Here is an 11,600-nt window from a genome sequence, read left to right on the forward strand (position 1 = left end):
ACACACTGGATGACTTGCGACATATATTAGAGAATTCGTTGTGGATTGTGAACTGCCATCATCCTGAGTTATAGTCGAATCATTAGAGTGCTTCGACACTTTAGGAATCTGATTGTCAAACGTATGAAGTTCTGCATCGATTGCCCTATCAGGAACACCAAAAATTAAATCAAAATCAAAATCTAAAGAATTCGAATTTTGAGATTCATCAGCAGTTTCATTGATGACTGGTTTTTGTTCAAATTTCTTTTCAAATCGCTTGACATAATGATCATCAAATGTAAGATTAAAAGTTTCTTCAATCTTCCTTCTTCGTTTATTCAACACCCTATATGCAACATAATTTTTAGAATATCCGAAAAATATACCTTCATCAGCCTTAGACTGAAATTTCGAAAGGTTATCTTTAAGATTCATGATAAAACACCTACAACCAAAAACATGGAAAATTTTGACATTTGGTTTCCTATTGTTAATGATTTCATATGGAGTGATGTTAAAACAATGATGAATAAAAGATCTATTTTGAGTGAAACAAGCTGTCGAAACCGCTTCAGCCTAGAGATACTGTGGAAGATTTGCATAAGTAAGCATGGTCTGTGCTGCTTCGCAAAGTTACCTATTCCACCTTTCAACAACATCATTCTGTTGAGGTGTGTAAAGGGATGAAAAAGTATGAGTTATCCCACGATCAGCTAGAAATGAATCAAGAACATGGTTCTTGAATTCTGAGCCATTATCACTTTTGATTTTTTTTTACTCTCTTTCGTAGACTGAGTTCAATATTCTTGATTAAATCAATCATTACTTATGTTGTTTCTAACTTCAATCGAAGAAAGTAAACCCAAGTAAACCATGAAAAATCATCAATAATGACCAAGATGTACCTCTTCTTGTTAAGAGTTTCAACATTCGAAGGTCCACAAAGGTCAATGTGAAGATGTTCCAAAGGTTCAATGATCTTCGAATAGATGACTATTGGATGACCTTGTCGATGTTGCTTCCCTTGTTCGCACGCTGCACATAAAGAATCATTATCAAATTTTAAAACAGGTAAACCACGAACAAGATCATTTACCACCAATTTGTTCAAATTTTTGAAATTCACGTGAGAGAGTCTTCAATGCCATAGCCAGCTCAAATTAGATGATGCTTTCCAAAGTAAACAGACCGAGGGAACACCAACAATTGGTTTGATGTCAAGGGTAAACATATCGCCTTTTCTCTTTGATTTGAGTAAAACCTCTTTTGATTCTTTGTTAGAAATCACACTTCCTTCTTCATCGAATACAACTTGATTACCAGTGCCCACAAGAAGTTACGAAATACTTAGCAAGTTGTCTTGAAGACCTTCGACATAAGCTACCCGATTTACTGTAAACTTCTCATTTGTGACCTTCCCATAAACTTTGACTTGACATTTATGATTGTTTCCAAACTTCACCACACCATTATTTTCCAATTTTCGAAAATCTCGCAAGTTTTCCATCCTTCCATTAACTGCAGGTTTTATGTGATGAGAAATATGATGAGCATTGGTCCATCGATAGTGGTTAATCTCGTCATTGCAAAGTCACGCTTGGATGTAGTTTGTGCTTACCCATTTGTATTGTGTAATGAGTTGTCTTTCCTATAAATAGGAAGTGAGTGACACTCATTTATGTAAGTAACATTTGTGAGAGATTAGTTTTAGAGAGAGAAATAGCAAGACCCACTTGTAGTCTTTCTCACAAAACTAATGAGAGCTTAAACCCATATTTATTTACTCTCTTTTGTTCTTCATGTTCATGATTTTTACAATGACTCACTAGATCTTTCACATTCCACATTTGTCATCATAATCAACACCACTACAATTGGTATCAGAGCGGGTGTTCTTGATTTGATCAATAATTGATCCATGATGACATTTTTTATTTGGTGATTTGTCATGGCTTTTTGTTCTTCGTGTTTAGAGAGTGTTTTGTTTTCTAGAAATCGAATTATTCCTTGATTTGGTCAATTATTCGATTTTCTCTCTCTAGAATACTTGTTTGTGTCACTTTCTCTCTCTAGAAATTTTTCAAGTTTTTGTAATCATGGTGTATTTGACTTATGATTCTTGGGTTGTGATCATTGAAGATGTCAAATACAAAGTCAACGAAAATCAATTTTATGGGTTATTATTAAGCGGGTTGATTTCATGGGGTAATATGGTTTCTTAAGGAGGCTTGAAGGATGATCATGAAAGCTTAATGTTTCAACGACTTGTGCAGATTGAATGTTTAACCAAAATCACATTGTCCATATTAACCCGTAGTAGAGATAAAAAGGAAGGAGAAGAAAGAGATTTGTTTAATAAGAATTGCATTTCTCTTATTAAAGACCCAAATGATCTTTATGCTCTTAAGTTTGTTGAAGTTAAAGACTATGGAGTTCAATGTGATGTTCTTGATGTTCTTGAAGTTCATGACAAGAAGATTCAAGTTGATTTTCAAGAAAATGAAAAAGTTTTTTGCTCAATTGGAGTTCAAAACGATGATATTTTGTGTTCTTGTGATTCGTTTGAAGGAATGATTCCTTATCGAAAGCCATTATTCCAAGAAATTCACAAATATCAAACTCCAAAAGATATGATCCAAACTTGTCAAGTTGAAGTTGTGGAAAGTGCGTTTGTCCATGAATTCAAATCTTCAAGTTCTAAGAAGATGAGAAAGAAATAGAAGAAGAAGATCAAACGTAGGAAAAAGTGGATTTATTCACAAAAATCGTCATGTCTATCATATTGAGCCCAAATAGATTTGATTACGGATCATCGTTCAATCTCAAATCTACTTCCTTCTCGTTATTTCTTTATCACATCAGACTTGAATCAATTTGTTTGAGATCGACTGGAATGGGAAGAATTCATAATATTGGAATCGATGTATCGAGGTTGGGTATCCAAGTCGAATACTATGATTTTGAAATCGAATGGCAATATTGATTTTGGTTGAATGGTTGTAAGAAAACAAAGAACATGAAAGAATTTGTGTTTAATCTAAAAATTGACATGTAGAAGTTGGATTTGGTGTTTGTCGACTGATGAACTGAAAGTCAACTGGAAAAGTCAAAATCAAATTGAAAGGATCGATTTCGAAGCTTAAGAGATTGATGGTCAAGTGTTGAGATTTGTGATTTCGAATGGTTACAGGTCCAGGGTCCATCGATGTCGATGGCCGATAGTTCGTTGTTGAGGGTCCTTCACTGGGAATCGAATCTGATTTGGGGAGGATGTACAATCGAAGTTTCATTGTCGATGGTTGCAGGTTTGATGTTGATGGCGGTTCACTGAAATTTGAGGAAGGCTTGCTATCGAGTGGTCATCTCATCAATCGAAGGTTTGAGATTGATCGAGAAAATTGGTGTGGATGAAAGTCAAAGACTGATTTTGGAGTCGATAGTCGATGTTATTTGTTAAAAGCGAAGGTTTGGAATTCGTTTTTGTGGTCTTACTGTTTTGATGTCGACGATTGAAGATGTGTTAATCAAGGGTCGATTTGCAAGTAACTTGGTCGATTGATTTTGAAGGCTTCGCTTTTGTGTTGGTGTATCGATGACGAACATGTTTTGGGTTAGTAACAAAAGCGAAGTGTGATGTTTTGGGTTACTGAAAAACGAAGGATGTGTTTGGGAATTCGATTTTGGAGTCGATGGTTTGATGTCTATTTATTAAAAACGAAGTGGGTGTATAATCGATTTCGTTATTGGTGTTTTGGGTTGGAGTCAAGAATCGAATCTACTAAAAGAGAAGGTTGTGGATTCGTTCTTCGTTGTCAAGGAATAGTGAGTGATTCGTTGTCGATGCCCAAACATGGTTCGTTAACAAAGGGTTGTAGTTCGTTAGCAAAGTCTTGAGGTCGATGGAGATTTGTTAAAAGCGAAGATATGGTGTTCATTAACGAAGGGTTGAGTTGAAAATCGAAGGGTTGAATGTTGGGTTGATCATTCGTGCTTCGTTTTTTTGTCGATGTCTTGTAGCAGATGAAAAGAGAATTGGCATCTGAGAAACGAAGTGAAGAAGAAAAGAAATATTTTTGAATTATACCGTTGCTCTTTCACAGAATTGGCAGTTTTAGTCCACATTCGACATTAGGATCAAAGTTTGTGTTAAATACAGAATTTTCGTTTCACATCCCTGATGTTTCGAAGACTTGGCAGAAATTACCCAACTTCGAAATTGGGCTAATAATTCTGAGAAATAGAGAATTTCACGAGTTCAGTCCCTGTAGTTTATATGAATTAACACTTTATACCCAGTTTTGCAATTGGGAGAGTGTTTCGCATCTTAGACTGTTTTTGGCACAACAGGTACTTGCAAAATTCTGATATTGGCAGTTTTTACCCGAATTTTCGAAATTCTTGCAACTCTCACCCAAAAGTCGAAAATTTTCATAAATCTGGAAATCTTTCGTGGCTTTTTCGTGATTGTTTTTCCATGCAAGTTTTTCGCGGTTTCATTTTGTCACACATCAAGGGGGAGTTATGTGAAGATTATTCCTCGGGCGTTTCTCACCCTTAATGGGTTTTATAATCATTTTTTGATTATAAAAAGGGGGAATGAAGAATGGGCATTCAAAGCTTCTCGGGTATTCATTTGTGGATTTGAAGACCGGTATTACTTCGAGCGGGAGTTGGTCTTGATCACGCGAGCTCGTTGGATATTGAAGCCGGGACATCCAATCCTAACTTTTAGGGGTAGAATGTTAGGGTGCAAAGTCACACTTGGATGTAGTTTGTGGTTACCCTCTTGTATTGTGTAATGAGTTGTCTTTACTATAAATACGAAGTGAGTGACACTCATTTATGTAAGGAACATTTGTGAGAGATTAGTTTTAGAGAGAGAAATAGCAAGACCCACTTGTACTCTTTCTAACAAAACTAATGAGAGCTTAAACCTAGATTTATTTAAACTCTTGTGTTCTTCATGTTCATGATTCTTACAATGATTCACTAGATCTTTCATATTCCGCATTTGTCATCATAATCAACATCACTACAGACATAAAGGATGGTAAGTCTTGAAATAGAAACTTTATTTGATTTCCTAGTTCAAATAAAAATGTTTATTCCTATGTAATGTGTATTTGTAATAGAAATTATATATGTATATCTTATAATTTTTCTGGTAATAGCATCAATTTGGATCTTGATTCTTTACACATAGCTATGGTTATAGACCATGAACATGGGGACGATGGGGTCGGGGATCCACCATACCCAGGCGGTTGAGGTCCTGGTTAGAATCAGTAGGATGGTAACTCTTATTATGAATTCTTATTTACTATTTTTATTCTGTTATTATAAAATATCTTTTCTAATAATTTGTAATTATATTTGTAGTTGTGCCACAGAGGAGAGTCAGAAGAAAAGCCAAAAGTATTAAACTTGAAAAAACACTCTTAAATAATAAGGGAAACCAATTGAATTTGACTATGATATGGATATGACATTTGATCTCGCAGGAAAACCAGAAGACATGCTTGTACGTGAAATTGGGAAAATAATTTGGCGGATAGTCCCTTTTGATACAAGAAGTTCGAAAAAAGTTTTCCCCGCGACAAAGGATACAGTAAAACAACATATAAGGGTAAATTATTTATATAAGAATATTTTTATGCTTAATTATGACTAGTTTATACTTAGGTAACTTTTTTTTTGTTTTTGTAGATAGAGTTTGATTTTGATCGTGTTTCCCTGGATCCAGAGGCTGCTAGGTTGTTAGAGAGTTTTGAAGAGGCTTTATTAAAAGGTTTTAGAGAGTGTAAAGCTGACGCAAAAAAATATTTTTTTGACAGTCGAAGGGTATGACGATATCCCGAGAGCATTAGCAACACTTCGTATGATATGGATGTTGATAATTAGAGGAAAGCAATCAAGTATTTCCAAACACATGAACACAAAACTGCTTCGGAAATAAACAAAAAAGTCCATGAACTACAAACATCCGTGAACCGTGGGGTATATGTGATTATTTATTTAAAATATAATCTATTTTTAATGTTAAACAGAACCTGAAGAGTGGAAACATTCCTCGCTACTCATACCGATAAGAATGGTGTATTTGTTTATGATATAGTATAGCAACAATACGTAAGTATATTTATACTAAATTGTTAATCATTTTTGGAAAACACGTATTCGGTTGGTGCAAGAGATCTTAGAACAAACACAAGGGTTAAATCGTGAAAGAGATTTAACACCCGCTGAAGAAAGAGCATGCTTCGAGAAAGTATTAGGTTCTCAGTGTGGCCATATCAGAGGCATCGTCCGAAACCTTATGTTATCCTGCCGATTGCACAACCATCGCAGCCACCACCACAGTCATAACCATCACATGTAAAACAATATTGTTTGATTTAGATGTCTCATATAATGATTAATATATGCATGTTGATTTGGTAATTGTGGTTTGTGGTGATTATTTGCTAAAGGCTTTGGTAATTGGTTTTTTGTCCCAAGTGCAAGAAATAACAATGTAGTTTGATCCTTTTGTCCTAAGTGCAAGAAATAGCAATGTACTTTGGTATCAATAAATGCATGTTGATTTGGTAATTGTGTTTTTGTCCAAAGTACAAGAAATAGCAATGTACATTGGTATTTTTTTTGTATTTAAGGTTCTTTAGCATAAAATAAGTAGAAAGTAAGTTACCATTTCTTGTAAAAAACTATTTATTTCGAAGTCCCATATATCCATATAATGATCAATAAATGCAGGTTAATTTGGTAATTCTAAGTGTAAGAAATAGCAATGTATTTTGGTTTTTTGTCCCTAGTCTAAAAATAGCAATGTACTTTGGCATCAATAAATACATGTTGATTTGGTAATTGTGTTTTTGTCTTAAGTGCAAGAAATAGCAATGTACTTTGGTATTTCTTGTATTTAAGGTTCTTTAGCTCAAAATAAGTAGAAATTAAGCTACCATTTCTTGTAAAACAAGACTACTTAATTTCAAAGTCTCATATTACTATATAATGATCAATAAATGCATGTGGATTTGGTAATTGTGTTTATGTTCCAAGTGCAAGAAATAACAATGTACTTTGGCTTTTTGTCCCTAGTTTAAAAATAACAATGTACTTTGGCATCAATAAATGCATGTTGATTTGGTAATTGTGTTTATATCCCAAGTGCAAGAAATAGCAATGTAATTTTGGTATTTATTGTATTTAAGTGCAAGAAATACCAATGTAGTTTGGTAGTTTTTGTTTATGTTGATAGCATAACTTATAAATTTATGTATCTTGTCATTTATTATGTAGTTGGAAAATGTTCGTGTAATGCTTAACGAACCGACATATACGGAGGAACTTTATGCGTTTTTTCAATCGGGGAAACCACAAAGTGATGATCAATGAGGAAATGAGGGGAGCGGAGTTCATGGTTCATCGGATAATAGTTTGTGTTTTGCACGTTAGACTTGTTGTGACATAAATTTATAACAGTTTTGTTGGCTAACTATTTTGCTATTTGTATGGAGTTATAACACTTTGGTACCTAACTAGATGTCGTCATGTAAGTTTTTTTCTGTATATAATGTTGTTATCTATCGGTTTTTCTGCACCCGAAAAATTTTGATTTAAAAAAAATGAAAAATAAAAGAATGAGAAATAATAATACCGACGACACTATTATCGACGACATATATTATTACTAGCAACATAGGTATTATCGACGACAAAAGGTGTTACTGGTGACAAAAATCTTTAGTAATCACATTTTGAGAAATAGCGGGAGACTTTTTAGCGACGACGTGCCGCCGATATTGCTTTTACCAAAGACAAATCAAAGCTTTAGCAGCGATTTTTGTCGCCGCTAATGCCTCTTTTCGTTTTCTTGTAGGGATACAAAGTCAAACATGTTGTCCAGTGAATCCATTTATGCATTGAAGTTGGAAAATTTGTCTAAAGACACTGAGAAGTCAAACACATTCGATGTGATCATCGAGCTTTACAACAAAGTCTAACTTTTGAAATATCATATTGTTTAGTTCTATAAATGGAAGATTGATACCAATAATAATTGAATGTGTTACTGTTTTCAGGATAAATTATAATTTTTAGTATATAAATTATGAGAAATTAAATATCCTTCTACTTTTCTTCCTACAAATTCTCTTACCTAATTAAATAATGATATTTGTCATATTAGTAAACTAAAATATCATTAAATGTTACACATGTCACTATTTAATTGGGTAAGAGGATTTGTAGAAAAAAAACAAGAAGTTATTTAATTTCTCATAAATTATATTAGGGGTTTTCACGTGTTCTAGAAAGAGTTTTCTTTATACGCGTTTATTGTTTGCATGCTTTATCTTGAGAACTCCTTGCCTAATTGATGAGTTAAGGCTACTCGGAGTGGGCAACGCCCACTCCCGTTATTGTGCCTAATAACACGTGATAACGCCAATAAACACCGCCTCTCCCTCCCGTTATTGCGTGTTAAAGGCATTCTCGTTGTTTCCCGTTACCACCATAACATTTGGTAACGACGTTTCCTTGTTTTTTCTCCAAATAACTCGTGTGGAGAATTTTTTTGCCACATGTCACACGCTCATTGATTTGGTCACATATCATTTTGTGGTTATTTTCAATTAATTTTTTTCCACATTCCATTTTGTGGTTTTTTTTTCATTTTATTAATTTCCACATAATATTTAAATGTAATAATTGCAATAAATGTAATAATAAATGCATATCAATTTCATTAATTGACTTTCTTTTAATTTCTAAATTTCTAAATTAAAGTTTCATTAATTTCCTTTGTTTATTTATCTAAAATATTTGCTTAATTTAAAGAAAAACAAACAATTTAATTTTTCAATATTTTTCTTATAAATTCAAACTTGTCAAATATTTAGAATTTCATATTTGTTTTTTTAAAGATGAACTCATGTAATATATGGGTCTTACACCTACTTATATTAGCCAAAAACAAACATTACTCGTCAACAACCAAAGGACGACCAACAATACATATCTTGCATCTTATAAACCACGTGCTCCCTATAACCTACGAGAATAACAACATATATGTTTGAACATCTTCAAATCATAAAAATATTAAAATTAAATAGGAAAACTATTAAAAAAGGTAAAAATTATATTTTTATTTTCAACAAAAATTAAGAACGTAACATCTGTCCCTGCCTTAAGTTTCATAGAAACAAGAAATTATAAAACCGATCTATAAGTGACATAATATTATCGAAAATGTTTTATAAGGATATTGTAGTGATAGTCTGTCGATCAATAAATATTAAATTTAAAAATAGGGCTTCCATTTTGAGGTACAAAATTTATTGCCGTATTTATATAGCCTCTAGTTTAGGCAAATGTTTAGCTTTATGGGACCGGGATGACTGTCGTTCTATGTTTACTTTCTTTTTGAGTAAATTACATAAAGCACCATGTATCTTTCATTGAATTGCAAAAACAATCATCATTTATGAATAATGACATACCACTCTAGTATATTTTTAATCAAAGTAAATTTATTTTCTGAACGGCAGATATATTAAGATAAAAACTAACGAAACACTAGAAAAGTAACTTGATACAAGTGAAAGTATAAGAGGAAAAACAACACCAATCCAATTTAAAGACGTCAAACTAGCTCTATAAATCGATTTGAAATATAAAAGTTGAATATTATCCGCCAGTTTTAAAGAAATAATCTTGGCGTTATTGAAGATGAGGGAATTACGGGAGCCCAAAACATCGAGAAAATCAAAGCCCATCAAAGTTTTTTTGATTTTTACCTAATGTTGAGGAGTGCAAAGTAGCCATCAAGTTTGATCTAGACTTTTGGGGAATTCGATAAAACACCACTCTAGGAGCAGAACCAGCCCCAAATCAAACGGGGAGAAGGAACAAGAAAAAACAAATGGTCAACATCTTATTTACCCTTCGAGTTAAACCTGCAGAGAGAGGACAAAAAACTAACACGCCTTAGAACAAGATTCGTAACCATATGGATTATGTTTAAAGATAAACACAACGCAAGGCAATTGGTTTTCAAAGGAACCCAATTCCTTTATTTAGAATTAAAATCATTATCCTTCCCCTTACTTCTAACATCAACACACACAAAGAGTGAGACAAGAAACTTCCAGAAGCATTTCCCTTCCATTTCGAAGATTTTGCAATTGTCGACAGCTTCACCATCTAAATTTTGATGCACAGACATTCCAACGCTCTAACTTCCCTCCCCCTTCTTAACTTCTCCAATTCTTGAAAAAGGAAACAACAACCTTATGGTTCCGGATACAAGTCTTTAAGAATGACCTTACATAACCACTTATCTTTCAAGAAGTGAGTCTTTCTTCCATCATCAACATCTATGAAATTAATTATCTATGTTTAAATCCCATTTTCTCTAACTATATACCCATTTTAAGAAATATGAAGCCAAGCGTCCAAAAGACAAGTTGTTGCTAACACTGTTCCATCAATGGTATATATTTTATAAAATGATATTAAGCAATTCGACCATATGTCACACCCCCAAACCAAGGATGGCGGAAAAGTCCGGGGGTGGAGGACTTCATGTATAGTATCACAACAACGAGTATAATAGTGCTCAAAGTAAATACCACCATCATAAATATAATTGAAAAGGTTACACCATAGTATATGTTTACATGTTTCAAAATCAATTACATTATGATGACAAAATGAACTGTTTGACGATTTAACGTCCCATCCTCGAAGTGCTGATGTTTTCCTGTTTCACTGATTTCCTGAGAATACAAGTAGTTTTGAAAAAGTGTCAACAATTAAGTTGGTGAGTTCATAAGAGTTTTGTTTGAGGAAGAAACTGTTTTCCTTGTAAAAGCGACAAAGTATGTTTCCAGAAAATCCAATATTTTCTTTATTAAGTGAAATGAATGCTTCTATGTTATGCGATAATGAACCCTAGAAAGACCCATAGATTTCCTTCTATAATCGCCCAGTGTATATAAGTTATAAAAATTCTAAGTTAAATAAACCGTTGAATATAATGAGTCTGCCCTAGGTCCACAACCAAACAAGGAACAGGAAGTAAGGCGGACCCACCAATTCTAAGTCGATTATAACTAGATTCTTATATAACTCTATCATATACACTTAGCAATTATAGCTGAAGTCTAACAATTCTAGATGAAATATAGTTTTAACAGAGATATGATTCTAAAGAAAATCCTATATTTTCCTTATAAAAGTTATGTGGTCCTAAATCCTAGGATCCGAAAGTAAACAAGTATTTTCCATACTTAAAGATATAAAAGCAATTTTAAATCGGCATAAAACCCTTTTTAAAGTTAGGTGGTCCTAAATCCCAGGACCGAAGATAAACAAGTATTTTTCCATACTTAAAGTATTTCCTGTGAGTTAAATCGACATAACTCGCTAATTTAAAAGTAAGAACCCGTAAATCTTATGATTTGTTAATACCACATGTGAGCTATTATAACCATGCTAAGACTAGTTTAGATGGCCTCGTAACACGACGTTCTTCAGGCGTCGTACGTTAAATGACACTTGTCACCACAGACCTGCCGGTCTAGCTGTTGCATGCAGCTCAGGTGTGGGTTTGT

This window comes from Lactuca virosa, chromosome 3 (assembly GCF_052849685.1).
Source record: "Lactuca virosa cultivar CGN04683 chromosome 3, Lactuca_virosa_CGN04683_v6, whole genome shotgun sequence".
NCBI classification, from domain to species: domain Eukaryota; kingdom Viridiplantae; phylum Streptophyta; class Magnoliopsida; order Asterales; family Asteraceae; genus Lactuca; species Lactuca virosa.